This window comes from Zea mays, chromosome 10, assembly GCF_902167145.1.
Source record: "Zea mays cultivar B73 chromosome 10, Zm-B73-REFERENCE-NAM-5.0, whole genome shotgun sequence".
Taxonomy (NCBI): domain Eukaryota; kingdom Viridiplantae; phylum Streptophyta; class Magnoliopsida; order Poales; family Poaceae; genus Zea; species Zea mays.
This window is the reverse complement of record NC_050105.1, coordinates 134,940,566-134,954,365: the sequence shown is the minus strand read 5'-3', so window position 1 is coordinate 134,954,365 and position 13,800 is coordinate 134,940,566. Positions and strand designations below refer to the sequence as shown.

The following is a 13,800-nucleotide window of genomic DNA, read 5'->3' as shown; positions in this document are numbered from 1 at the left end:
TACTGCGTCGGTCATCAGGATTGCCAGCCCAGTCGGCATCCGAAAATGCACTAAGAAGAGAGGATCCCATCCGTGTGAAACATAGGCCCAGATCAACAGTATCATGCAAGTACCGAAGTATACGCTTCACAGCTGCCCAGTGTAAAGTAGTTGGCGATGCCATGTATTGACAGACCCGATTAACACAAAAGGATAGATCAGGACGTGTCAAGAGGAGATACTGTAGAGCACCCACAATGCTTCTATACTTTGTAGCATCTTCAGAAGACAATAGATCACCACCATCAAGAGACAACTTGTCAGTAGAGAGCATAGGCGTCGGCACACCTTTGGAGGTAGACATATTCGTTCTGGCTAGCAAATCACGAATATATTTCTGCTGTGTCAAGATGAGGCCATTGGACCGGCTATGCACCTCGATGCCAAGAAAATAATGAAGAGGTCCAAGGTCTTTGACAGCAAAATCTGCTTGAAGTTGAGCAAGCAATTTAGAAGTAGCAGCTGACGACGAACTGATAATGATGATGTCATCAACGTAAATAAGCATGTAAATATGTATACCGCCCTTATTGAAGAAGAACAGAGACACATCGGCCTTGGATGCTGTGAAGCCCAGCTGAAGAAGTGTGGTGCTGAGACGTGAGAACCAAGCACGCGGAGCTTGTTTAAGACCATATAAGGACTTATCCAATTTGCAAATATATGTGGGATGATGAGAGTCAACAAATCCTGGAGGTTGCCGCATATAAACATCTTCATTCAACAGACCATGTAAAAATGCATTTTTGATGTCAATCTGACGAAGACTCCAGCCACGAGAGATAGCAAGAGAGAGGAGCAAACGTATTGTAGTAGGCTTGACAACAGGACTAAAAGTATCAGCATAGTCAACTCCATATTGTTGCTTAAAGCCTTTTGCAACTAGACGTGCCTTATAGCGGTCAATAGAGCCATCAGGCTTATGTTTCAATTTGAAGACCCATTTGCAGTCAATAATATTGAGACCATCACGAGGAGGAATAAGATGTCAGGTCTTATTTGTAAGAAGAGCTTCATATTCATCATGCATTGCTTGACACCAAAATGGATGTGCCAGAGCAGTTGTATAAGAGTCTGGTTCAGAAGATACCTTCACTGATGAGTATGTGACAGTGCCATCAGTGCGAACTTTGGGCTTCCTAATATTATGCTGGAGACGTGTTCCATACTTGTGAAGTTGTGAACCAGAAACAGCACCATCCATTCTTACCGAGCGTACAGATTCATCAGCATCAGGTGACAGAAGAGAATCAATGGGTGTCGGACCTGAGGCCATATCCTGGACAGGAGCATCAGAGTAGCTGGCAGCAGAATCGTTAGCATCAGTAGTAGGTAGTGCACTGTCCTGAGGTTGAATGATTGGGTCATCACAAGAAGGCATCACAGACGGTTGCGAGGATACCGCAGGAACCACAGGCTGCGATCCTGAGGTTGCTGTGAGCGGTAACTGGATTGAATTGTCTGCAGTCAAGTGATTAGTAGACACAACTGGTAAACGCATAAAAGCATGCTGCATATTAGAACTGCTAGCGTTAAAATGTACATCACGCAAGGAGTGACTTGACTAGGAGTCCTGGGAAGATGAGTTAGGACGAGAAGGCAATTTTGCAAATGGAAAAACTTGCTCATCAAATTTGACGTCTCGAGAAATATAGACTCGACCAGAGTCAGGGTCCAAACATTTGTAACCTTTATGCAAAGAGCTATAGCCAATAAACACACATTGTTTGGATCGAAAAGATAATTTGTGTTTGTTATAGGGACGGAGATGAGGCCAACATGCACAACCAAAGATCCGAAGCAATGAGTAGTTGGGTGATACATGGAATAAACGTTCTAAAGGGCAAGTGTTATCAATAACTCGAGTGGGAATGCGATTGATGAGGTATGATGCTGTAAGAAAGGCTGTATCCCAGAATTTGAGTGGCATTTGTGCGTGAGCAAGAAGCGCGAGGCCAGTTTCTACAATATGGCGATGTTTGCGTTCAGCAGAGCCATTTTGCTGATGTGTATGGGGACAGGAAACCCGATGATCAATACCAAGGGATCGAAAAAATGTGTTATGCAGTTTTTGGTATTCACCACCCCAGTCGGACTGAACACATTTAATCTTAGTATCTAAGAGACGCTCAACATGAATTTGAAACTCACGAAAAATCCGAGGGACTTCGGTTCGATCACGCATCAAATAAACCCAACAAAATTTGCTAAAGTCATCAATAAAACTGATGTAGTATTTAAAACCACTAATAGATTGTGGTGCTAGGCCCCATACATCAGAGAATACCATTTGCAAAGGTGCTGAAGATCTATGAACTGAAGTAGGATAAGGTAATTGATGACTTTTTGCTAGTTGGCATGCATTACAAACAGGAAGAGAGGACTCTCGAGTAAAGGGAATTTTATTCAGATGCAAAACAGATTGGACAGTTTGAAACGATGGGTGTCCAAGCCTAGCATGCCATTGGACACGACTGGAAGACTTGCTGAGCAAAGCTTGATGAAGGGAAGCAGCTTCAGAGGACTTGATGGGGTAAAGTCCGGACTTACATCGATCGGTCAGAAGGCTTGTTGAAAGGGAAATGTGCCCTTGGGCCATTTCTAAGTATTTTGGTGATTGAGTGCCAACACAAGTGCTTAAACGTGAATCTATGCCCATGGATGAACAAAGTGCAAATCAAGAGTAAAGGTATGTTTCTAAGCCTTAGTACATTGGTTTTGTGTACTAATATACTTGTCTAAGTGTTAGAAACAGAAAGAAGAAGAAAAGAAAAGAGGTGAAAAAGGCTTAGCTGTGTACAGCCAAGACTCAGCTCTGTCTGGCACACCGGACTGTCCGGTGGTGCACCGGACAGTGTCCGGTGCGCCAGGCTGGCTCGAGCGAAGTGGCCGCTCTCGAGAATTCGCCGACGACGTACGGCTAAAATTCACCGGACTGTCCGGTGAGCCAACGGTCGGCCGGGCCAACGGTCGGCCGCGGAATCCGCGCGCGACACGTGGCCGAGCCAACGGTCGGAAGGGGGCACCGGACTGTCCGGTGTGCACCGGACATGTCCCGTGCGCCAACGGCTCCCGCATCTGCAACGGTCGGCTTCGCCATTTAAGGAAGGAAATCGGGCACCGGACTGTCCGGTGCGCCCGACGACAGAAGGCAAGGATGGCCTTCCAGATTTGTTCTCAACGGCTCCTAGCTGCCTTGGGGCTATAAAAGGGACCCCTAGGCGCATGGAGGAGAACACCAAGCAACCTTAGAGCATTCTTGATCATCCACACTCAGTCTTTGCGCATTCGTTTGTCATTCTCAGTGATTCGAGCTCCGTTCTAGTGAGAACTTTGAGACAGTCTTTTGAGCTCGATTCTTGGCCGTGTGTGTGCGCATTTTGCTGTGGATTTGTGTGTGTTGCTTCCCTCCCTTACTCTGTGCTTCTTTGTGAACTTTAAGTGTAAGGGCGAGAGACTCCAATTTGTGGAGATTCCTCGCAAGTGGGATAAAGATAAGCAAAGCAACACACCGTGGTATTCAAGTGGGTCTTTGGACCGCTTGAGAGGGGTTGATTGCAACCCTCGTCCGTTGGGACGCCACAACGTGGAGTAGGCAAGCGTTGGTCTTGGCCGAACCACGGGATAAACCACTGTGTCATCTCTGTGTTTGATTTCTTGTGGTATTGTGTTTTGTTGAGACTCCTCTCTAGCCACTTGGCGATTATTGTGCTAACACTTAACAAGTTTTTGTGGCGATAAGTTTAAGTTTCACAGGATCACCTATTCACCCCCCCTCTAGGTGCTCACAATTGGTATCGGAGCCGTTCTCTTCACAAAGGGACTAACCGCCCGAAGAGATGGATCCTAAAGGGAAGGGAATCGTGATCAACGATAAGGAGAGGGAGTCCTTCGTCAACGAGCCAAGGGATGACAAGTCCAACGACTCGGGCTCGGGCCACAGACGCAAAGATGGGAAGAAGAAGAAGACAAGACGCATCAAGGAGATCGTCTACTACGACAGCGATGAGTCTACTTCCTCCCAAAAGGACGACGACCACAACGAATACGAGAGAAAGAAACCGGTCAATTCGAACTTTTCTTTTGATTACTCTCGTATTCCTCAAAGTACTAATGCTCATTTATTATCTATTCCACTTGGTAAACCTCCTCATTTTGATGGAGAGGACTACGGATTTTGGAGTCACAAAATGCGTAGTCACTTGTTCTCTCTCCATCCTAGCATATGGGAGATTGTAGAAAGTGGAATGCACTTTGATAGTACGGATAGTCCCATGTTTATTAATGAACAGATTCATAAAAATGCACAAGCTACTACTGTGTTGCTAGCCTCTTTGTGCAGGGACGAGTACCATAAGGTGAGCGGCTTGGACAATGCCAAGCAGATCTGGGACACCCTCAAGATCTCTCATGAGGGGAATGATGTCACCTTGCTCACCAAAATAGAGTTGGTGGAGGGCGAGCTTGGACGGTTCGCGATGATAAGGGACGAGGAGCCGACACAAACATACAACAGGCTCAAGACCCTTATCAACAAAATAAGGAGCTACGGGAGCACGCGATGGACGGACCACGACGTCGTCCGCCTAATGCTAAGGTCATTTACCGTTCTTGATCCTCATTTGGTGAACAATATTCGTGAAAATCCCAGGTACACCAAGATGTCACCCGAAGAAGTTCTTGGGAAATTCGTTAGTGGGCGAATGATGATCAAAGAGGCAAGGTACGTGGACGACGCCTTGAATGGCCCGATCAACGAGCCGCAACCCCTTGCTCTCAAGGCAACACGAAGCAAGGAGTCGCTACCTAGCAAGGTGGCACAGTTTGAGGCGGCCGGACTTAATGATGAAGAGATGGCTCTCATCATCAAAAGATTCAAGACGGTGCTTAAAGGTCGCAAGGGACAGCCAAGCAAGACCAAAGCCAAGGGGAAGCGCTCATGCTTCAAATGCGGTAAGCTTGGTCATTTTATTGCTAACTGTCCCGACAATGATAGTGATCAGGATCAAGGGAACAAGAGGGAGAAAAAGAAGAACTATAAGAAGGCAAAGGGCGAGGCTCATCTTGGCAAGGAGTGGGATTCAGACTGCTCTTCGTCCGACTCCGACAATGAAGGACTCGCCGCCACTGCCTTCAACAAGTCATCCCTCTTCCCCAACGAACGTCACACTTGCCTCATGGCAAGGGAGAAGAAAGTAAGCACTCATAATACTAGTCCTTATGCTTCTTCAAGTGAGGATGAGTCTAGTGATGATGAGATAGATTACTCATGCTTATTCAAGGGATTAGATAGAACCAAGGTAGACAAAATTAATGAATTAATTGATGCCTTGAATGATAGGAATATACTTCTAGAAAAGCAAGAGGATTTGCTGTATGAAGAGCATGATAAATTTGTAGAAGCTCAGAAATCTCTTGCTCTAGAAATTAAGAGGAATGAAATGCTCTCTAGTGAATTATCTTCTTGTCATGAAACTATTGCTAAGTTAAAAAGTTTTAATGATGATTTAAATGCTAAGTTAGAAATAGCTAGTAAATCAACATCTTGTGTAGAAATTGTTGAAACTTGTAATCGGTGTAAAGATTTTGACATTGATGCTTGCAGTGAACACCTAGTTTCAATTTCCAAACTAAATGATGAATTGGCTAGTCTTAATGCTCAACTTAAGACTAGCAAGAGTAATTTTGATAAGCTAAAATTTGCAAGGGATGCCTACACAATTGGTAGACACCCCTCAATTAAGGATGGACTTGGCTACAAGAAGGAAGCCAAGAACTTGACAAGCCATAAGGCTCCCATCTCCGCCAAGGAGAAAGGGAAGGCCCCTATGGCTAGTAGTGTGCAAAAGAACCATGCCTTTATGTACCATGATAGGAGACAATCTAGAAATGCTTATAGGAGATGTAACGCATATGATGCTTTTGATTCTCATGACATGTTTGCTTCTAGTTCTTCTTATGTGCATAATAGAAATGTTGGTAGGAGAAATGTTGTTCATAATATGCCTAGGAGAAATGTTGTTAATGTTCCTAGGAAAGTAATGAATGAACCCTCTACAATTTATCATGCTTTAAATGCTTCCTTTGCTATTTGTAGAAAGGATAGGAAAATAGTTGCTAGGAAGTTAGGGGCAAAATGCAAGGGAGTCCCTAAGGATATTTGCACTAACCTTGTAGGACCCAACATGAGTTGGGTACCTAAGACCCAAGCCTAAATTTGCCTTGCAGGTTTATGCATCCGGGGGTTCAAGCTGGATTATTGATAGTGGATGCACAAACCATATGACGGGGGAGAAGAAGATGTTCACCTCCTACGTCAAGAATAGGGATTCCCAAGATTCAATTATATTCGGTGATGGGAATCAAGGCAAGGTAAAAGGGTTAGGTAAAATTGCAATTTCTAATGAGCACTCTATCTCCAATGTGTTTTTAGTTGAGTCTCTTGGTTATTGCTATCTGTTAGTCAACTATGCAATATGGGATATAATTGTCTTTTTACAAATATAGATGTGTCTGTCTTTAGAAGAAGTGATGGTTCACTAGCCTTTAAGGGTGTATTAGACGGCAAGCTTTACTTAGTTGATTTTGCAAAAGAAGAGGCCGGTCTAGATGCATGCTTAATTGCTAAGACTAGCATGGGCTGGTTGTGGCATCGCCGCTTAGCACATGTGGGGATGAAGAATCTTCACAAGCTTCTAAAGGGAGAACACGTGATAGGTTTGACTAACGTACAATTCGAAAAAGATAGACCTTGTGCAGCTTGTCAAGCAGGGAAACAGGTGGGAGGCTCTCATCACACCAAAAATGTGATGACAACATCAAGACCCCTGAAGCTGCTACATATGGACCTCTTCGGAACCGTCGCCTATCTGAGCATAGGAGGAAGTAAGTATGGTCTAGTTATCGTTGATGACTTTTCCCGCTTCACTTGGGTGTTCTTTTTGCAGGATAAGTCTGAAACCCAAGGGACCCTCAAGCGCTTCCTCAGGAGAGCTCAAAATGAGTTTGAGCTCAAGGTGAAGAAGATAAGGAGCGACAACGGGTCCGAGTTCAAGAACCTTCAATTGGAGGAGTTCCTTGAGGAGGAAGGGATCAAGCACGAGTTCTCCGCTCCCTACACACCACAGCAAAATGGTGTGGTAGAGAGGAAGAACAGGACGCTCATCGATATGGCGAGGACGATGCTTGGAGAATTCAAGACCCCCGAGTGTTTCTGGTCGGAAGCCGTGAACACGGCTTGCCACGCCATCAACAGGGTCTACCTTCATCGCCTCCTCAAGAAGACTTCGTATGAGCTACTAACCGGTAACAAACCCAATGTATCTTACTTTCGTGTATTTGGGAGCAAGTGCTACATTCTAGTAAAGAAGGGTAGAAATTCTAAGTTTGCTCCCAAAGCTGTAGAAGGGTTTTTGTTAGGTTATGACTCAAATACAAAGGCGTATAGAGTCTTCAACAAATCATCGGGTTTGGTTGAAGTCTCTAGCGACGTTGTATTTGATGAGACTAATGGCTCTCCAAGAGAGCAAGTTGTTGATCTTGATGATGTAGATGAAGAAGACGTTCCAACGGCCGCTATGCGCACCATGGCGATTGGTGATGTGCGACCACAGGAACAATTGGAGCAAGATCAACCTTCTTCCTCAACAATGATGCATCCCCCAACTCAAAACGATGAACAGGTTCATCAAGAGGAGTGTGATCAAGGGGGAGCACAAGATGATCATGTGATGGAGGAAGAAGCACAACCGGCACCTCCAACCCAAGTTCGAGCGATGATTCAAAGGGATCATCCCGTCGACCAAATTCTGGGTGATATTAGCAAGGGAGTAACTACTCGATCTCGATTAGTTAATTTTTGTGAGCATTACTCCTTTGTCTCTTCTATTGAGCCTTTCAGGGTAGAAGAGGCCTTGCTAGATCCGGACTGGGTGTTAGCCATGCAGGAGGAACTCAACAACTTCAAGCGCAATGAAGTTTGGACACTGGTGCCTCGTCCCAAGCAAAACGTTGTGGGAACCAAGTGGGTATTCCGCAACAAACAGGACGAGCACGGGGTGGTGACGAGGAACAAGGCTCGACTTGTGGCAAAAGGTTATGCCCAAGTCGCAGGTTTGGACTTTGAGGAGACGTTTGCTCCTGTGGCTAGGCTAGAATCAATTCGTATCTTGCTAGCATATGCCGCTCACCATTCTTTCAGGTTGTTCCAAATGGATGTGAAGAGCGCTTTCCTCAACGGGCCAATCAAGGAGGAGGTGTACGTGGAGCAACCCCCTGGCTTCGAGGATGAACGGTACCCCGACCACGTGTGTAAGCTCTCTAAGGCGCTCTATGGACTTAAGCAAGCCCCAAGAGCATGGTATGAATGCCTTAGAGACTTTCTAATTGTTAATGCTTTCAAGGTTGGGAAAGCCGATCCAACTCTTTTTACTAAGACATGTGATGGTGATTTGTTTGTGTGCCAAATTTATGTCGATGACATAATATTTGGTTCTACTAACCAAAAGTCTTGTGAAGAGTTTAGCAGGGTGATGACGCAGAAATTCGAGATGTCGATGATGGGCGAGTTGAACTACTTCCTTGGGTTCCAAGTGAAGCAACTCAAAGACGGCACCTTCATCTCCCAAACGAAGTACACGCAAGATCTGCTAAAGCGGTTTGGGATGAAGGACGCCAAGCCCGCAAAGACTCCGATGGGGACTGACGGACACACCGACCTCAACAAAGGAGGTAAGTCCGTTGATCAAAAAGCATACCGGTCAATGATAGGGTCTTTACTTTATTTATGTGCTAGTAGACCGGATATTATGCTTAGCGTATGCATGTGTGCTAGATTTCAATCCGATCATAAGGAGTGTCACTTAGTGGCGGTGAAGCGAATTCTTAGATATTTGGTTGCTACGCCCTGCTTCGGGCTCTGGTATCCAAAGGGGTCTACCTTTGACTTGGTTGGATACTCAGATTCCGACTATGCTGGATGTAAGGTCGATAGGAAGAGTACATCAGGGATGTGCCAATTCTTAGAAAGGTCCCTGGTGTCGTGGAACTCTAAGAAACAAACCTTTGTTGCCCTATCCACCGCTGAGGCCGAGTATGTTGCCGCAGGACAGTGTTGCGCGCAACTACTTTGGATGAGGCAAACCCTCCGGGACTTTGGCTACAATCTGAGCAAAGTCCCACTCCTATGTGACAATGAGAGTGCTATCCGCATGGCGAAAAATCCTGTTGAACACAGCCGCACAAAGCACATAGACATCCGGCATCACTTTCTGAGAGACCACCAGCAAAAGGGGGATATCGAAGTGTTTCATGTTAGCACCGAGAACCAGCTAGCCGATATCTTTACCAAGCCTCTAGATGAGAAGACCTTTTGCAGGTTGCGTAGTGAGCTAAATGTCTTAGATTCGCGGAACTTGGATTGAATTGTAGCATACATGTGTTTATGCCTTTGATCATGTTCATTCTGCATTTTGTTGCTTATTGTGGTGCTCAAGTTGTACAAACACTCCCCGGACCTCACAAGTCCTTGTGCCAGTAATGCACATATTTAGGGGGAGATGTGTTACAACTTGACCCTTTGAGACTAACCGTTTGCTTGAGTTTGATTGTTTTAGTCTCAAAGAAGGTTTGAAAGGGAAAGGTGGACTTGGACCGTGAAAGACTTCCACTACACTCCGATGAGAGGGTAACTTATTTCAAGTTCATCTTTAAACTCTTATTGCCTATTTGCTCTTAATTGAAGATTTTGGTGAGGCAATGGGGTTAAAGGGCCAAGATTGATCCCGTTTTGGTGCTTGATGCCAAAGGGGGAGAAAATAAAGGCCAAAGCAATAAATGGATCAGCTACCACTTGAGAAACTTTGAAAACAGTAGGATAGAGCTTTTGGTTTGTCAAAACTCTTGCATTGTCTCTTTTGTTAAAAGTTGGCCTCTTGTGGGGAGAAGTGTTGATTATGGAAAAAAGGGGGAGTTTTTGGAATCTTGAATCAATTGTCTTTGGAAAACCTCTCTTTATGTCTCTACAAGTGGATTTGACTTAGAGATAGAATTTTGAGTTTGATTTGCAAAAACAAACCAAGTGGTGGCAAAGGATGATCCATATATGCCAAATTGAATCAAAATAAATTTGAGTTTTTATTTGAAGTGATATTGCACTTGTTCTAGTTGCTTTATGTTGTGTTGGCATAAATCACCAAAAAGGGGGAGATTGAAAGGGAAATGTGCCCTTGGGCCATTTCTAAGTATTTTGGTGATTGAGTGCCAACACAAGTGCTTAAACGTGAATCTATGCCCATGGATGAACAAAGTGCAAATCAAGAGTAAAGGTATGTTTCTAAGCCTTAGTACATTGGTTTTGTGTACTAATATACTTGTCTAAGTGTTAGAAACAGAAAGAAGAAGAAAAGAAAAGAGGTGAAAAAGGCTTGGCTGTGTACAGCCAAGACTCAGCTCTGTCTGGCACACCGGACTGTCCGGTGGTGCACCGGACAGTGTCCGGTGGTGCACCGGACAGTGTCCGGTGCGCCAGGCTGGCTCGAGCGAAGTGGCCGCTCTCGGGAATTCGCCGACGACGTACGGCTAAAATTCACCGGACTGTCCGGTGTGCACCGGACTGTCCGGTGAGCCAACGGTCGACCGGGCCAACGGTCGGCCGCGGAATCCGCGCGCGACACGTGGCCGAGCCAACGGTCGGAAGGGGGCACCGGACTGTCCGGTGCGCCAACGGCTCCCGCATCTGCAACGGTCGGCTTCGCCATTTAAGGAAGGAAATCGGGCACCGGACTGTCCGGTGCGCCCGACGACAGAAGGCAAGGATGGCCTTCCAGATTTGTTCTCAACGGCTCCTAGCTGCCTTGGGGCTATAAAAGGGACCCCTAGGCGCATGGAGGAGAACACCAAGCAACCTTAGAGCATTCTTGATCATCCACACTCAGTCTTTGCGCATTCGTTTGTCATTCTCAGTGATTCGAGCTCCGTTCTAGTGAGAACTTTGAGACAGTCTTTTGAGCTCGATTCTTGGCCGTGTGTGTGCGCATTTTGCTGTGGATTTGTGTGTGTTGCTCCCCTCCCTTACTCTGTGCTTCTTTGTGAACTTTAAGTGTAAGGGCGAGAGACTCCAATTTGTGGAGATTCCTCGCAAGTGGGATAAAGATAAGCAAAGCAAAACACCGTGGTATTCAAGTGGGTCTTTGGACCGCTTGAGAGGGGTTGATTGCAACCCTCGTCCGTTGGGACGCCACAACGTGGAGTAGGCAAGCGTTGGTCTTGGCCGAACCACGGGATAAACCACTGTGTCATCTCTGTGTTTGATTTCTTGTGGTATTGTGTTTTGTTGAGACTCCTCTCTAGCCACTTGGCGATTATTGTGCTAACACTTAACAAGTTTTTGTGGCGATAAGTTTAAGTTTCACAGGATCACCTATTCACCCCCCCTCTAGGTGCTCACACTTGTCCCCGTCGCTCGATCCTTAATAGAAAAATGCCAAGGATGATATTCAAAAAAGACGTCATTATCACGAGCAAGTTTATGGACAGAAATAAGGTTTTTAGAAATTGCAGGCACATGCAAGGTATTACGCAATGCAAGTGAACGAGAAGCAGTTCTAATAGAAGCATGACCAGTATGCAGAATACGCAAACCTGCGCCGTTGCCCACATGAACTTTGTCGCCACCAGTGTAGTGTTCCCGGACAGCTAAGCGGTCAAGATCATGGGTGATATGATCAGTAGCACCAGTGTCGCAGTACCAATTTGGATCAATCTTGTAAGAAGAGGTCGCAACCATAGCGGACCTAGAGGGGTCTTCATGATAAGATTCATCCATACGGTGCCAACATCGGATAGCAGTGTGACCTTCTTTTCCACAGATCTGGCAGAATGGACGCTGGGAGGGTCCATGACGATCACCAGAGGAACGAGGAGCATCACTGCGAGAGGGATAAGAACGACCCCGTACATGGCCGCGACCACGAGAGCGGCCACGAAAATTACCCCCACGACCAGCAAAATGAGCAGATGACCCGATGTTAAGTTGCTGATCAGACTGATGTTTGAGGATGCGAGCTTCAAACGTCATTAGATGGGCGTATACATCATCAAGAGTGAGGGCATCCTTGGTTGTCATAGATGTGACAAAGGAATCATAATCGGGACCAAGACCAGCAAGGAGATACACAATTACCTCATCATCTCGAAGAGGTGCATTGGCTGCTGCCAGTTCAGTAGAAAATCCCTTGATCCGACGAAAATAATCACCAGCAGAGAGATCACCTTTCTTAGCTGTCGCAAGATCAACTCGAAGTTGCACAACACGAGCCCGAGTAGCAGATCCAAACATACGCTGCAATTTATCCCAGGCTTCCTTGGACGTACTAGCATCAATTACATCCCGAAGAATGTCTTCAGTCATGGTTGAGAGAAGCCCGCTCAGCACTTGTTGGTCGAGGTTGAACCATTTATCATAATCTGGATTATGAACCAGATCAGCGCCAGCAACGGTAGAGGAGGCTATTTGTTGGGGAGGTGCAGGGTTCGTGCCATCAAGAAGGCCGAGAAGTTTTGTACTGCGCAGATAGGGCAGAAGTTGTGCTCGCCAGAGAAGATAGTTGGTCTTTGAGAGACGAATTGTAACGGCATGGTGAAGGGGTATGTAAGCAAGAGATGTTGCCATGGACGACGCCATGAGATTCGGGAGAGAGGAGGTGGAGGAGGAGGAAGAAAACTGGTTGGACCTAGTTCATAGAAAAATCCGTGGCTCCAATACCATGTTGATTGGGATGAATTGCCTGCCTCAAAGGGTCACGGCGTCTTGTATTTATAGCAGCAGATGGTTACATATTTGGCAGCAGATTACAAGCGTGATTGACGCAACAATCGGAGGCGCAGCTCCCTAATATGAGGAGATTAGTTTACTAGAATAGATAAGAAATTATATCTTTAACACGTAGCTGGTCCTTGTCCGTTCTGCGCATCTTGTGTTCACGCAATGGCCGACCACTACTAGAGTCTCCTTGACTCCTTCCAGGCTTGTTTAGCGTAATCTCGGATTGAAGTAAATTGGACCGGTATAGAGTGCATTGAAGTGTAATATGACCTAATTTTCTCCCTAACCCCTTCAAAACACCTCAACCCACTTCAATCCCTCCATCGTTGCCCAAACAAAACCCACCGTCCATGGTCTTGGTTCAAACACGACAGATAGTTACGACCTAGTATCTGTTTGGTATGGCTCAAGCCTCGCTAGTAAATTAGCGTTCTTCGAATTCAATTTTTTTTAAAAAAAAATAGTTATGTTAGTGAGGTTAAATTAGTTTCAGTGGATCGTGTGGCACAACAGCTTCTTAAAATAGGTTCACCTCTACTTTTTGGCTCGTGACAGCGCTATCGAACATGTCCTCATATTGAAGCTGAATTATTGCGGCTCAACGAAGCAAACCCCATATTGTCCATACTCTCTTTCTTTCTTTCTTAAAACACATGCCCTGCAAGAAAAGGACCGGGCAGCAAACGAATGTCGCGAAAGCAGAGTAGTTTAGCAGAATAGCCGAGTGGTGTACCAAGATCGCATCAGCGAAACAACACTAAAAACCAAACAAATCCCTGAAGTTGGTCTCCAGCATCCAAGAAAAGAAACACTCGCTGATTCAGTGAGTCGTGCTCATCGACGTTGTCAGCACCAACTACGGCTGGCTAATACTAGCAATAGCTTAGATCAGCACGTGAACTGAACACTACTTGAAACCCCTCTCCGTCGTAGTCGCA

At 45.8% G+C, this 13,800-nt stretch overlaps 1 non-coding gene across 1 annotated transcript; it reads right to left on the bottom strand.

Moving 5' to 3' along the window:
• Positions 1-12,101: 12,101 nt before the first annotated feature.
• Positions 12,102-12,238, bottom strand: LOC111590370 (small nucleolar RNA Z247). The gene has a single exon (XR_004853498.1). It is a non-coding gene; the product is annotated as a small nucleolar RNA Z247 (small nucleolar RNA).
• Between the last annotated feature and the right edge of the window lie 1,562 nt (positions 12,239-13,800).